Source organism: Bos grunniens, chromosome 15 (genome assembly GCF_055505025.1).
Source record: "Bos grunniens cultivar Pamir isolate PY7600 chromosome 15, Bosgru_T2T1.0, whole genome shotgun sequence".
Classification (NCBI taxonomy): domain Eukaryota; kingdom Metazoa; phylum Chordata; class Mammalia; order Artiodactyla; family Bovidae; genus Bos; species Bos grunniens.
Window position 1 is genome coordinate 6,958,268 of NC_141179.1, and position 14,473 is coordinate 6,972,740.

The window sequence follows — 14,473 nt, forward strand, 5'->3', positions numbered from 1 at the left end:
ACTGAACCCACATCCCACCCCCAGTGCCAACTGGTATTAGTGCGCAGGCCCGGCCCGCTCCTCCTCCCCGGGGCCCCACCCCTGCCCGGATGCCCCGCCTACCCCGTGCCTGGCAGGGGACGGGACCACGGGTCGAACCCTGGGGTGACGGGGCGGAGGGGCGGGCCGGACCCCACTGGCTTTACTCTGCGAAAATGCGGTGGAAAAAGGCAACGCTGCAGTTCCAGGTGGCTTGGGGGCGTGGCCGGTGTTCCCCGAAAATGAGTCGCTAGCCAATTCGAGACCCCGGTTCCCCTGTCAGCCTCACAGAGGGATGCACGTAGGGCCGCCGGAAAGCCGTCAGGTAGCCGGCTGACGAGTTTGGAAGCTCCTCAGATTCGCCTCTTGTGAAGTCCGAGGGTGGTTATAAACCCCAACTGTCACGACAAGTTTGTTTTTCCGACAAGATTCCGACTCCGCCAGGCTGTAAACAATGACTTTGCCTTAGAAGTGGCAGTTGCCTAGGAAGAACTTGGAAAAGCCGTTTGAGTTGAACTGCCAAGTCCGAGCGTTTGAAGCTCCTCAGAAGTTTACTTGAACTGCGGCCCAAACTGTATCTTTTCCACAAGGGCTGGACATGTTTCAGGAATCTGGTGCTTCCTTGGAGAATGTTTTCCTCGGCCTGAACTGGAAGCTGCTCTCCATATTCTGCATTTCTTGTTCTCATCCGTTGAAACTGACCTTGTCCCAGTCCCTGAGAGCCCACCGTGTGTGAAGCAAGCCCACCGTGGCGCAGTAGTCAAGGCCACATACACTCTGCCCCTTCTGATGCCAACTCGACGTCTCATCAGGAAGTTCGCCGGGCGTTTTGGAACCTGAGGCCTCCGTTCTGTGTCTGCTCTGCATTTCCTTCTTAAGCACCTACTATTGGATCTGTGCCACAACACCCTGTACACCACCTCAGGGAGAGGACTCACATTTTCAATTTACCTAGTAGATGTTTTTTGATCTATCTCCCCCATGAGGCTGGGAAACCTTAGGCCAGAAACATTGTTGTTACTTTGTCGGCATAGTCCCTGGCACTTAGAAGTATGGTTGTGGAAAGAAGTTCCTTCAGTAGTCAGGAAGGAAAGCGTCTTCATCGTGTGGATTGTTTCCTTGACTGTGGAGAACAGGTCAGACAAGAAGATGCATTCAGATAAAGTATGAGGCATTGGAAACAAGGGGACAACACTTCCTTAATTTTATCTTTTATATTTTGAAGTCTCTCAGGATAGATGTTTGAGCCAAATAACTGCCAGTTCTTGCATTTTACATCTACCATTCTTTCCTCTCCACCTTTAACCCACACTTACATTGAGAGCAGTTATTCTAGGAATTCTGGAACTGTTAAATTATTTGTATTCAGTTAACAGATTTTCATCTTTAACATTCCTTCCTTCTCCACATATTTCCATGCAGTACTCCATACATATTGGGTACTATAGGGATATTAATTTTAGGTGGTAGACTTTTAATGATCATGGAGGGCTAAGTGTTGAGTTTTCGTTTCTCAAAGAAAGGAATCATGTTTGCCCTCATCTCTAACATTCAGCTGTAGATGATTTTTAAATTTTAACTTAAATATTCAAATAATGTTGCCGAACGTTGTATGCCTATTTAACAATACTGTCTGTCATTTCTCAAAACATTTTTGGACATGTTTTAAGCCATAAGAAAAGTAGACTTGCTTCTTTATAGTAACTCCTCAAATACCCCAGAACTCTAAAGGCAAAATGAGCAGGCATGGCAAATGCAGTTAGAGTCCCCACTCTTCCTCCAAATTTCTAAATTCACAATTAGTGTTCTTTCAACATGAGAAGACTAAAATATCTTCGTTTTCTGAAACAAAGGAACATAATAATTTACTGACCTTATTTAACCAGAGGAAACACATGGTGTCATTTAACACTAACTCCAGATTTGGATCAAATTTTGCGAGAGCAATGTCTGTGATTGAACTAAGCATCTCCTGCTGGAAAGGAGTCATGCAAAGCTTGGTTTGTTCAACTGAGAACAGAGCAGGCCAAAGTTTACAATTATATTCCCTGGGTTTCTACAGGTTATTAAAATATTTGGCTAAATGGTTGAATACACTTAACTGAATATCACAATATTTTCAGATACAACATTTGAAATTGAGCTAATTGCTCTTCATCTGCTTCTCAAATGGATAATGTGGCCCTCTCAGAGATTCCCTTGGCAATGGGCTATGGGCTTTGCAAAATCATAGACTAATGGGACACAATTTCTGGGAGAATTGATTTTGCTAAATGGTCTTTAACTTAAATATTTTATATTAAAATACACAGTATGTATAGAATGCAACATTTGTACAAATTTTTAGGATATAACAGAGCATTTCAAAGAAAATTTTGCTTGCAGTGCTGGCATTGTCTCTCCAGTTGCCAAAGATATGTGTTCATTTTTGTTTTCCTTGAGATTGTTTGGGAGAAATTTAAGATGCTCTAACCTAATATGTTAATCTCAGTCAGAGCTCACTAAATGACCTTTAGAAAATCTAACCAACCTTGACATTGTGTCTGGTCCTTATCAGTCTTTCTCCAACAATAAAAGGAGCTCATCTAAAGTTTATACTACCTTTATGGACTGAGAGAAGAGTGCCAAGTTATTATGAACTTTCTCTTTTTTCTTTCTTTTTTTCCCCTCCTAATTGTGTATAAACACCTATGTATTGTATATGAGGCTCATGGTTTCAGACCATGCTGGTTATCTCACACTGGTTGTCCCTTTCCCAAGACTGCCAGTTCCCACACATACACACCAGCTTTGCATGATCCTTACCTCTGACTTAGAACTGTTCACATTAAGTCTACTCGCTCTGTAGTACCCTTAGTTTCTCCTTCCAGCTTCTTTCTAGAAATTTATGACTGCTTCTTCGGCTAGCCTATAGAGATAAGAGGTTAAAACATGAGATAGCTTCTGCTAAAATCTGATATGCCATTTCTGCATTTCCCAAGTTGGCTAAAGGTAAACAAGTTTATGATGCCATTTTATATAATTTTTAAGCCTGATATTTTCTTTAATTTTTTCAATTATTTCAACTCCTCCAGGTTTTGCACAAAGCCTGATAAAATCTGTTAGAGAAACTTTCTATAATCGAAAAAATAAAGGAACATGATATAAAAGTACTTAGAATATAAATAGAGATCAGAGTCTGAATTATGGATTTATTTTAAAAATACTGTCAAAATACCCTAACAAACGACCCTACTCTCCCTAACATAAGCCTGAGTAAGAGCAGGAAGGAAATGAACAGCCCACTGAGAGAAGAAAGACACTTACTCAACAGACTTCTCATTATACTCCAGGGAATCAAAAGGTAATGTCCAGGAAGAGAGTGGAACAGGGTGGAGAGACCCATCGTGGGACAGATTTATGGTCCCTTCATCCGCTGAAGATGTTATTTACGAGAGACATGCAGTCAGGTCAGTGAAGAGTACAGAGAATGCATGACTCTGGACTTGACTCTAAACCTCATCATTAACTATGGCACAAATCATGTTTCCCATCCAAGCACACAGTAACTTAATGCTGGATCTCAAGAGGTGTGCAATTAAGTCATACCAGCACTAGTCAGAAGTTTTAAATTAAACAGACATGATGTATATTAATGGCCTAATGTGACATCAAAAGAGCAGTTTGGGATTATTTTCTTTCTTTCTCCAAATGGGCTTTGATCTGGCTCTCTCTCATATTGCCAGGATTAGTATGATGTCTAGAGGCTCAGTGTTAGAAATGGGTTGCCACTTAAGGACTCGTTGTGTGGCTCAGCTGCCACTTACTAAATTCAATTTCCTGCATAAAGACAGGACCATCATCAGTTCTGCTTGAAACAAAGCAAAGCACACTCGGGAAGGCTTAGGATATTGTACTAAAAAATAACAAAAATAAAGAGTGTGTTTCTATTATTTTATTTTATGACTCTGCTGTTTTTCAACTATTTTAACATAGAAGAAATAAAAAAGAATTGAAATTAACCTGTATAAAATATAATACTTGAAAATGGCATGAAGTGAAGTGAAGTGAAGTTGCTCAGTCGGGTCAGACTCTTTGCGACCCCATGGACTATAGCCTGCCAGTCTCCTCCACCCATGGGATTTTCCAGGCAAGAGTACTGGAGTGGGTTGCCATTTCCTTCTCCAGGGGATCTTCCTGACCCACGGATTAAACCTAGGCCTACCCACATTGTAGGCAGATACTTAAGTGTCTGAGCCACCAGGGAATATCCCGAAAATGGCATAGGTTCAGTATATCAGTAAAGCACAAAAACCGAAGGAAATATAATCATTTGATTTCAAAATAATCCTCTTACTCCTACTGTCCTGCTGCTGCTGCTGCTGCTGCTGCTAAGTTGCTTCAGTCATGTCCGACTCTGTGCAACCCCATAGACGGCAGCCCACCAGGCTCCACCGTCTCTGGGATTCTCCAGGCAAGAATACTGTCCTACTCAGTGCAAATAAGGAAAGATGAATAAAAAATACAGTGTAGGTCAGTAAATAAAATGGAGACCTTGAATGCCCTTTCTACTGCTGAGGAATTTGAGAGAGATATTTCTTCTTTTTGTAAATGTCAATTGATATCATGAGCTTAATTCATCATTTGTCATTCCTTTTCACGTCCCAGCATCCAAGCACTATTTCTTATATTTGCAAACCCCCATCACCAGTACAGAAGCTGAAAATGTTGGATATTTCCTTTTCTAGTAGGACAGTCTTCCATTTAGAGTGGAGGACTCAAGATCCTCCCTATTAGATACCTCTCTCTAGGACTTTGTGTTGGAAACTAGTGATACAAAGCTGTAGAGATCACACTGCCTCTGTTCTGGTACAGGTAGACACAATGGTGGTTTTGGCAACCACTTCCAGAGGCAGCAAAGACACATTTTTTGTCCTTGTTCAAGATTTGATGTTAGGGCTTCCCCAGTGGCTCAGTTCAGTTCAGTTCAGTCAGTCATGTCTCTGCGACCCCATGAACTGCAGCACACCAGGCCTCCATGTCCATCACCAACTCCTGGAGCTTACTCAAACTCATGTCCATTGAGTCGGCAATGGCATCCAACTATCTCATCCTCTGTCATCCCCTTCTCCTCCCACCTTCAATCTTTCCCAGCATCAGGATCTTTTCAAATGAGTTAGCTCTTAGTATCAGGTGGCCAAAGTATTGGAGTTTCAGCTTCAACATCAGTCCTTCCAATGAATATTCAGGACTGTGGCTTGATGGTAAAGAATTCACCTGTAATGCAGGAGCCACAGGAGACATGGGTTTGGTTCCTGGATCGGAAGGATCTCCTGGAGGAGGAAATGGCAACTCACTACAGGTTTCTTGCCTGGAGACTCACAGAGGAGCCTAGTGGGCTACAGTTCATGGGGTCACGAAGAACTGGATATGAATGAAGCAACTTGGCACGCATGCAAGACTTGATGTTAGTGGTACAAGTTGCAATTTGTGTGCCCAGCAGATTCCCTCTGTAGCATTATTATGGGCATGGTTCCCAGCTCATCTGCAACCCTTAAATATTATGATTCTTTTTTTGGGGGGGAAGAAACAATTTTATTTTTTAATTTCATGCTTCAAATTCATGTATGTACATTAAGTACTATATAAAATTTGTTTTTAGGATAACATCATTTGACTTGGACAGTACTATCTCACCTCAATTTATTTGGAGAAACAATTTAGCCATTCTGCTTAAAAGTATAAAAAAAATCTGCCAAATTAGAAAATAGATCCCTCCACCCCATACACACACTTTACTTTTACTACTGGGATGGCTGTTTTAATTAGCATGTTTAAAGTAAGCAAAACATATTATCAAGGTATTATGCAAGAAATTACATCTTTTGCAATAAGTTGGTCTCTTGGGTTGCACCTGTTGACAAGAAAAAAAAGTACACTGATGTTGTACACTATACTCATAGGTTACACAAGTTGCTGAAAGCCAAAAGGAATCTTTAAGGTTGGAGGGACTGCTTAATAGTTAATCTTTGGGTTTAAGGAAAAAAAATAACCCCACACAAGTTGTTGAAAGCCAAAAGGAATCTTAAAGGTTGGAGGGACTGCTTAATAGTTAATCTTTGAGTTTAAGGGAAAAAAATAACCCCATCTTTGGGTTTAAGGAAAAAAAATAACCCCATACTCTCAAAAATAGCAAGTGTTTTAGCAGCTTAAAACCTTTCAGTTATATAAAACTTCTTACACTAGGATTTACTTTGAAATATAGTTTACAGCAAGATCAATTATAACATACATACACTGGCACTTCAGCACAAGGGCAAAATTTAAAAACAGGTTGGTTGGTTTGTTTTTTTGACCTTTAAAATTAGGCCATAGTATAAAAGAGTCCATGTCTTACATTCAGCAAATTCATACTAAAATATTATATTTTTGTAGGATAAATGCCAACAAAACTTTACATATGCTACAATTTTATTACATATATCTACATGGCTCTTTCCTAGGTATGTAGAACTTTCACATTATAAAGCTCCCAACTTTAAAAAACCTTTGCAGGGATGATTTGAAGCCATATCACTGTCAGAATAGCTTGTGCAGTGCCATCATACAAAAATGTATTTTGAAAGCTACTCTGAACACCAAATACTGTTTCTATAAAAAATGGTTTTGGTGCATTTGTTGGCAGACACCCATCCACTGCACATAACAGGGCCAATGGGGTATACTTGTTTCATTCTAAATAGCCCCTAGTGCCCTTTCCACATTCACCACCATACAGTTCATTAAAATACAACTATTCTCTAAAAAAAAAAAATTCACATTTTCTTTAGGCAGTGCATCAGGTTGTTGTCATACTACTGGTTTAGGCATACTGATTTAGGTGTCTCTAGGACAATAATGTCTCAAAGATTCAAATAGTTTTCAACCCTTGTATGTCTTTAACTGGATGCTTATAATCAGATTTACCATATCTTAACAAGTCAATCTGCTGACCCATGAAATGATAATCTTTAGTATTTTCCCCCAACAAGCAATATAAAAAGTCGATTCCTTTAAATTCCCCAAATCTAAACTTGAATGGTTTCACTTGTATGGTTACTCGAGAACACTAGTAAAGAGATCAAATATAATTATCCATAATTCAGTTATTTTAAACTGTACTGATTCTATCATCACAGTGCCCATAAAACAATTAAGATGAAGTCTAATTATATTTTCTACGTTAATCAGTTTTACAGATTAATTCCCTAGTGAATTTGGTCTGAAACAATTGCCAGTTATCCTTAAATATGACTAAGTTTAAATGTTAGTACTTTATCTCATTTTATACCTGTACTTTATGTAAGGTTTTAGGTTGAAATGTCATTATTTCTTTATTAGAAGGATTAAAGGAAACAGGAACCCAGTGGCTTGCTGGTTTAGGAAGAACACTTGGTGGTGGTGGCTCACTAAATTTGGCCCCGGCATAGTTCTGATTAGTTTAAGACTTAAAAAGTACGGTGGGACTTGATAAGCTAGAGTTCCAGTTTTGATTGTTTGGAAAATTTTTGTTCTTCCCCCCATTTGCATGGCCTGCCATGCAGCTGATGATGAATTATAAGTATGTCCTCTTTGCTTTTTCTTGTGAACAATCTTCATCTGGGAATTCTGATCCTTGGTCTTCTGTCTATGAAGCTGTTGTTGGTTCTTACTAACATTTCTAGTTTGAGGGGCTGGAGTGTTATACCTCTCTCCACCACCCATCTTCAGCTTCTTTGTCACCTTTAAGTTGCTTTTCCGATTGCAGGATTTCCACTACCTGTCCTCTTCTTTGCTGCCGTGCCCAGGATAATAGATGTTGCTTTCTGACAGATCCTTTCCTTTGTCTCAATACAGTTTTCATGGGCTGATCTGCTGAGTTCAGCCTAGGAGCTGAGGCCAACATCTGAGTCTCCTCAGCACACAAGTTTGACAGAAGTCTTAGTGATTTCAAGCCCAGGGCTACGGCGGTGGCGGCTTCTGCTTGGCTTCAAAGCCCCGCTCCCCTTCCAGGGAGAGACGAGGCATGGCACCCACGAGCTAGCTGCTGGCCACCTCAATGTCTCAACTGACCTCCCCTAAATATGATTCTCTGGCTTCTGCAGAGTCTATGATCTACTCAGTGCATTTTTTTTTTAAATAAAAAATACTAGTTTCTGCTTAAAATAGTTTGAATTTGTTTCTGTTGCTTATAACAAGAACCTTAATTCATATAGAAACCAATGACAGGAGCAACTGCAGGCCAAAGCCTCTCAGGAAGCTATCATCATTTGGATGCTCTGTGTGACAGCAAGAAAAATCCTTCAAGTATTAAAGGACAGAACTCTGGGAACCCATGCCGTACAGTGGCAAACTTCTAACCAGAATGGTATCTGAAAGCGCTCACTAAAGGTAAGACTTCAGAGAAACAAGTGGCAACGGACATAAAATGATATGAAAGCCACAAGGAATTGAAGAAATCTACAAGTGGGTGGTTACTGCTGGATAGTTTAAAGAAAGAGAATGTCCAGCTCAGAGTCCTAAATTGCTGGCCAAGGATCAGCTGAAAACAAAAAACTTTCTATGATGGTACTTAAAAAAAACTTGTCTTTTGCAGCTACTGGACTAAGGTAGATAAAGCCAAACCGAAAGTTGAATCTTATTGATTGCCAAACTATATTAGTTGAATTCACAGATTCCCCAGTTCTAAAAGTGAAAATTGCACCTGTCTGGAAAAGAACATTACCCCCGGATTGAAACAGATCGTGTATCGAATCTCTAGCATATTCTGAGCCTCCCTTACTAAAGAAAGTTTCCCTGCTTCTCTTCTTGTGAATCTATCTTGCCTTACTTGAAGCTCCTACAACAATTTACTTGCAAGAGTAAGTCAGTTCTTCACTTGCCCTCTGCCCTCTGTTGTTTGTAAAAATACAACTATAATCAGAACCACTTATAAACTCAGATTTTTGCTAATTTCTATTATGGAAAAAATAAGATGGAATACCCAAGTGATATTCTGATGGTGCTGGATCAAATAGGAAAGATTAAATTCTAGATTAGGCCTAAATTATCGATGTGGGTGAAATTACCAGAGATTCTGAAATTACTTGGCTAGGGGAAATTTTACCTATATGCTCCATTTTTATATTAAACATGTATTTTATATTGAAACATGTAAAATATCATGTATGAAACGAGATGCCAGTCCAGGTTCAATGCACGATACTGGATGCTTGGGGCTGGTGCACTGGGACGACCCAGAGGGATGGTGTGGGGAGGGAGGAGGGAGGGGGGTTCAGGATGGGGAACACATGTATACCCGTGGTGGATTCATTTTGATGTTTGGCAGAACTAATACAATTATGTAAAGTTTGAGAATAGAATAAAATTAATTAAAAAAAAAAAAAAAAAAAGCTGGTCCACTGAAGCCAGCAGAGGCAATCTGGTGTTCAGACCTGCTACAATAAATCTTCAAGTAGGCCTGATGATGCAGAAAGCCACAAAAGCAGAAGGAACCAGATTACATACCTGCAGTTGACTAAGAAATTTCCTTCATGGAAATGTGGGCCCCTGAATGGAAGTAAGTGGGCCCCTGAATGATGGCATGGGCTTTCCTGAATTGATATGAAAGATAGTCAGCCATGTTTCTAAACTCTATTGACCTGAAGAATTCATGATTCTGTGAGGTCTGCTGAGACCACCAAACTTAAGGTATACCTCTGTGGTTAACAGTGGGGATCCTTAGGTGTTTGCACACACCAAGCATGTATCATTAATCACTTCTGTATATTTTGCAGCGATTGTAAAATGAAGTGAGAGAAGTCTTAGCCAAGTCAGAGTAGTCGTTCTCATCAATGTACAAATATGGACTCACTTTTGTGGACTGCCTAGGGAACACAGCCTCTCCTATCAACAGGAAATTGGATTAAAGATTTACTGAGCATGGTCCCACCCATCAGAGCAAGTCTCAGATTCCCCCACAGGCAGTCTCTCCCATCATAAAGTTTCCACAAGCCTCTTATCCTTAGCCATCAGAGGGCAGACAGAATGAAAACCATAGTCACAGAAAACTAACCAAAGTGATCACACAGATCACAGCCTTGTCTAACTAAGAGAAACTATGAGCCATGCCATGTAGGGCCACCCAAGACAGACGGGTTATGGTGGAGAGGGCTGACAAAATGTGGTCCACTGGAGAAGGGAATGGCAAACCCCTTCAGTATTCTTGCCTTGAGAACCCCATGAACAGTATGAAAAGGCAAAAAGATAGAACACTGAAAGATGAACTCCCCAGGCTGGTAAGTGCCGAATATGCTACTGGAGAAGAGTGGAAAAATAACTACAGAAAGAATGAAGAGACGGAGCCAAAGCGAAAACAATGCTCAGTTGTGGATGTGATTGGTGATGGAAGTAAAGTCCGATGCTGTAAAGAACATTACATCGGAACCTGGAATGTCAGGTCCATGAACCAAAGCAAATTGGAAGTGGTCAAACAGGAGAAGGCAAGAGTGAACATTTTAGGAATCAGTGAACTAAAATGGACTGTAATGGGCTTAATTTAATTTAATTCATATGGCCATTGTATCTACTACTGTGGGCAAGAATCCCTTAGAAGAAATGGAGTAGCCATCATAAGTCAACAAAAGAGTCTGAAATGCAGTACTTGAGTGCAATCTCAAAAATGACAGAATGATCTCCGTTCGTTTTCAAGGCAAACTATTCAAAGTTACATTAATCTAAGTCTATGCCCCAACCACTAATACTGAAGAAGCTGAAGTTAAACAGTTCTCTGATGACCTACAAGACCTTCTAGAACTAACATCCAAAAAAGATGTCCTTTTCATTATAGGGGACTGGAATGCAAAAGTAGGAAGTCAAGCGATAACTGGAGTTACAGGCAAGTTTGGCCTTGGAGCACAAAACGAAGCAGGGCAAAGGCTAACAGAGTTTTGCCAAGAGAACACACTGGTCTCTTCCAATACACTGAACCCTCTTCCAACAACACAAGACATGATTCTACACATGGACATCACCAGATTGTCAATACCGAAATCAGATTGATTATATTCTTTGTAGCTGAAGATGAAGAAACTGTCTACAGTCAGCAAAAACAAGACCGGAGCTGACTGTGGCTCAGATCATGAACTCCTTATTGCCAAATTCAGACTTAAATTGAAGAAAGTAGGGAAAAACCATTAGGCCATTCAGATATGACCTGAATCAAATCCTGTATGATTATACAGTGGAAGAGACAAATAGAGTTAAGGGATTAGATCTGATAGAGTGTCTGAAGAACTATGGATGGAGGTTCATGACATTGTACAAGAGGCAGTGATCAAGACAATGCCCAAGAAAAAGAATTGCAAAAAGGCAAAATGGTTGTCTAAGGAGGCCTTACAAATAGCTGAGAAAAGAAGCTAAAGGCAAAGGAGAAAAGGAAAGATATACCCATTTGAATGCAGAGTTCCAAGAATAGCACAGAGAGATAAGAAAGCTTTCCTCAGTGATCAATGCAAAGAAATAGAGGAAGACAATAGAATGGGAATGACTAGAGATCTCTTCAAGAAAATTAGAGATAACAAGCCAACATTTCATGCAAAGGTGGGCACACAAAAGGACAGAAATGCTATGGACCTAACAGAAGCAGAAGATATTAAGAAGAGGTGGCAAGAATACACACAAGAATTATACACAAAAGATCTCCATGACCAAGATAATCACAATGGTGTGATCACTCGCCTAGAGCCAGACATCCTGGACTGTGAAGTCAAGTGGGCCTTAGGAAGAATCACTACGAACAAAAGATGCTCAGTTTGACTTACAATAAGTGACATGTAAATTAAAACTAGAGAGAAATCATTTCCTACCAATTAAATTGGCAAAATGCCAAAAGCAGGACATCCCAATCTATTGGTAAGGTTGTGGGAAAACCAGCAGTCTCAAACTACTGGCTGGAGTACAAAATGGAACGGCCTCTACACTCTAAAATAATGTCTGTATTCATTCATCTGATTACAAATGCATGTACCCTTTAATTCAGCATTCTTATTTCTAGGCCTCTAGCCTAGAGATATATGTGTGTATACAAAATGATACATGTTCCAGGCGATTTATTGCAGCATTCTTTGAAATGGAAAAGATTGGAAATAATATATGTTCACTCTTTGCTAATAGGAAGCTATCACTTTACGTTATATCCACACAACCCAATTCTGTGTGACTGTGAAAAAATTGTGAGCTTCATGCATTTACACAGAAGATATGTAGGATATATTAAGTGAAAAGCAAGGTACAGAACAGTGTGGATAATATGCTGCTGCTGGTGTGAGAAAGGTGAGGGGGAGTAAGAGTATTTGTTGCTGTTGCTTATAAGCCCTCTTACCTGACAGAGTGAGAGTATATCTGTATCTACATATTTACACATACCTATAAATATTTTAATACATAATCAATTGTATCTAAATTAAACTAAATATGAGTTGATACCAAGATCTCTAATTCTCATCCGTTACCACATGGATCATTTTAACCTCCTCCCCTTGCTTCTCAGTAACCCCTCCTCTAACAATGAAAAACCTAACTCTCAGGGGCCCTCATGCATTTAGTTAACTATTCAGTTTCAACACACATTCATGGAGGTATCAGAATTGTTAACACATATTCCTGTGGGAAACAACTTTATCAATCAGACTACAGGGTTTATGAGCAAGGTTCCGTTTTCCTTTCGTCTTACAGACTGCATTCATTTCCAAGGTTACTTAGGTCAGCAACTTTTCCCCACTCCTTTTGGTGAGGCTGTTTCATAGACTTGTAACACATTTAGATTCTTTTGTCATTTTCTGTATTCCATCCTGGGATACCCTTACCTCCTAAATGATCTTGTAAATACTTGCATACATTAAGGGTAACTCTTTGTCTTGTAAAGTTATAAGGGTTTTGACTAACACAGTGTCATGTACGCACCATTTCAGTATCATGAAGAATTCATACCTTAAAAAATCTGAACATTTTTAAAAACAGTTTTATGAGATATAAACCTTACATGTAGTAACTGTACTTACTTAAAGCAAGTGATGAGCAGTTTCAGATTGGAGATGCATCACTTTACAGGGCCTTCAGAAATATAAATCCCCTGAAGGAATATTATCTACTCAAAGACAGATATAGAGATAAGTCACAAATCTAAAGGTTTTTTATTTTTTAACTCAACAAAAGAAATACACACTCATTGTAGAAAAATGATCACTGCAGGAGGCATGAGTTTGATCTCTAGTCAGGGAACTTAGATGCAACCTGCTATGCGGTGCAGCCCCCCAAAATAGGTAAAAATTTTTTAAAAAAGAAAAATGACCAGAGATAAACAAAAAGGAATAAAAATCACGTATCATCCTGCCACTCAGAGATAATCTCTGTAATCACTTTAATGTCTACAATTGTTTTTAAAAAATGCATTTATCTAGTTTTTCAACAAAAATAGAGATAAATGTTTAACATTATTGTTTTGCTTCTCAATACTGTTTTATGTTAGTCATGAGGTTGGTTCTAAGAATATAATTTTATTACCTGTCTTTTTATCAGAGTATTCAATATTGTCAACATTTTTTCATATCAATCAATATAATTCTTTAGCATCATTCCTGATAGTTGGTTGCATAGTATTTTATTTTATGGATATAACAATTCATGTAACAAAACTCTGTTTTGGAAAACTAAGTTATTCCCAGGCTTTTTGCTCTTAGTTTGCTAAATTCTTGTATACATCCTCAATTCTTTTCTTGGGATAAGGTCCTAGAAGTGGAAACTACAGGGCAGTCTTGTCAGACGACTTCAAATCAGATCTCCCATCTCTGCTTCTTGGGCCCCTGGGCTACTGAATTCCCTGTGGTGATGCAGATCAAGGGCCAGTTCACTCTGACCACTGCCTCGGAGAAGAAGAAGGTCTGCGCGGCCCACGACTCACCTCCAGGCAGGACTGAAGGTCACTTATAGTAAGGCTGGGGTGTTTCATCCATTGTCATCGCGGATAGTTTGCTTTCAAAATATTCAAAATGTACCGACAGAAAGAAAGCCTGAAAATTGTCAAGTTTTAATTTGAAAAATGTTTTCATGTAAAATTTTAACCAGCATCCTGCTCCCATTTTGTTCCATATGTTAAACAATTTAATGTATGGCACATTTGAGCGACTAAACTGACAGACATTGATGCAGTTAGGCCAAATATTGATCTTAAAATATACTATTTTACATTTTAATTAATATCTGATTAATGTCTCAGATTGTAATGTATACCATACAGACTCAATTTTCATAGTGGGAACATATTCCAAGAATTCTTTACCAGCTGCTTAGAACTAGAATGAATTTACCTATTGAAAGCGATGTTATGAATTAGTTGTCAATACCTCAATTCTCACATAAAATCCATCTGACTTCTAGTGTAGCTGCAAAATTAATCAGGAGTTCCGTGGTCAAGCTACAA

General features: G+C 39.3%; 2 long non-coding RNA genes and 1 pseudogene across 3 annotated transcripts; 1 reads left to right on the top strand and 2 right to left on the bottom strand.

The window, feature by feature from the left end:
* Positions 1-46: 46 nt before the first annotated feature.
* On the top strand, positions 47-8,181 carry LOC147357297 (uncharacterized). The gene is made up of 3 exons (XR_015141751.1): positions 47-1,154; positions 3,351-3,467; positions 7,873-8,181. It is a non-coding gene; the product is annotated as an uncharacterized LOC147357297 (long non-coding RNA).
* LOC147357298 (uncharacterized) lies at positions 1,006-3,458 on the bottom strand. Its single transcript, XR_015141757.1, has 3 exons — positions 3,325-3,458; positions 2,824-2,926; positions 1,006-1,141 (listed from the first exon to the last, which is right to left on the bottom strand). It is a non-coding gene; the product is annotated as an uncharacterized LOC147357298 (long non-coding RNA).
* Positions 7,041-7,866, bottom strand: LOC147357299 (proline-rich nuclear receptor coactivator 2-like; annotated as a pseudogene). Its single transcript, XR_015141749.1, has one exon. The product of XR_015141749.1 is annotated as a proline-rich nuclear receptor coactivator 2-like (transcript).
* Positions 8,182-14,473: the final 6,292 nt, after the last annotated feature.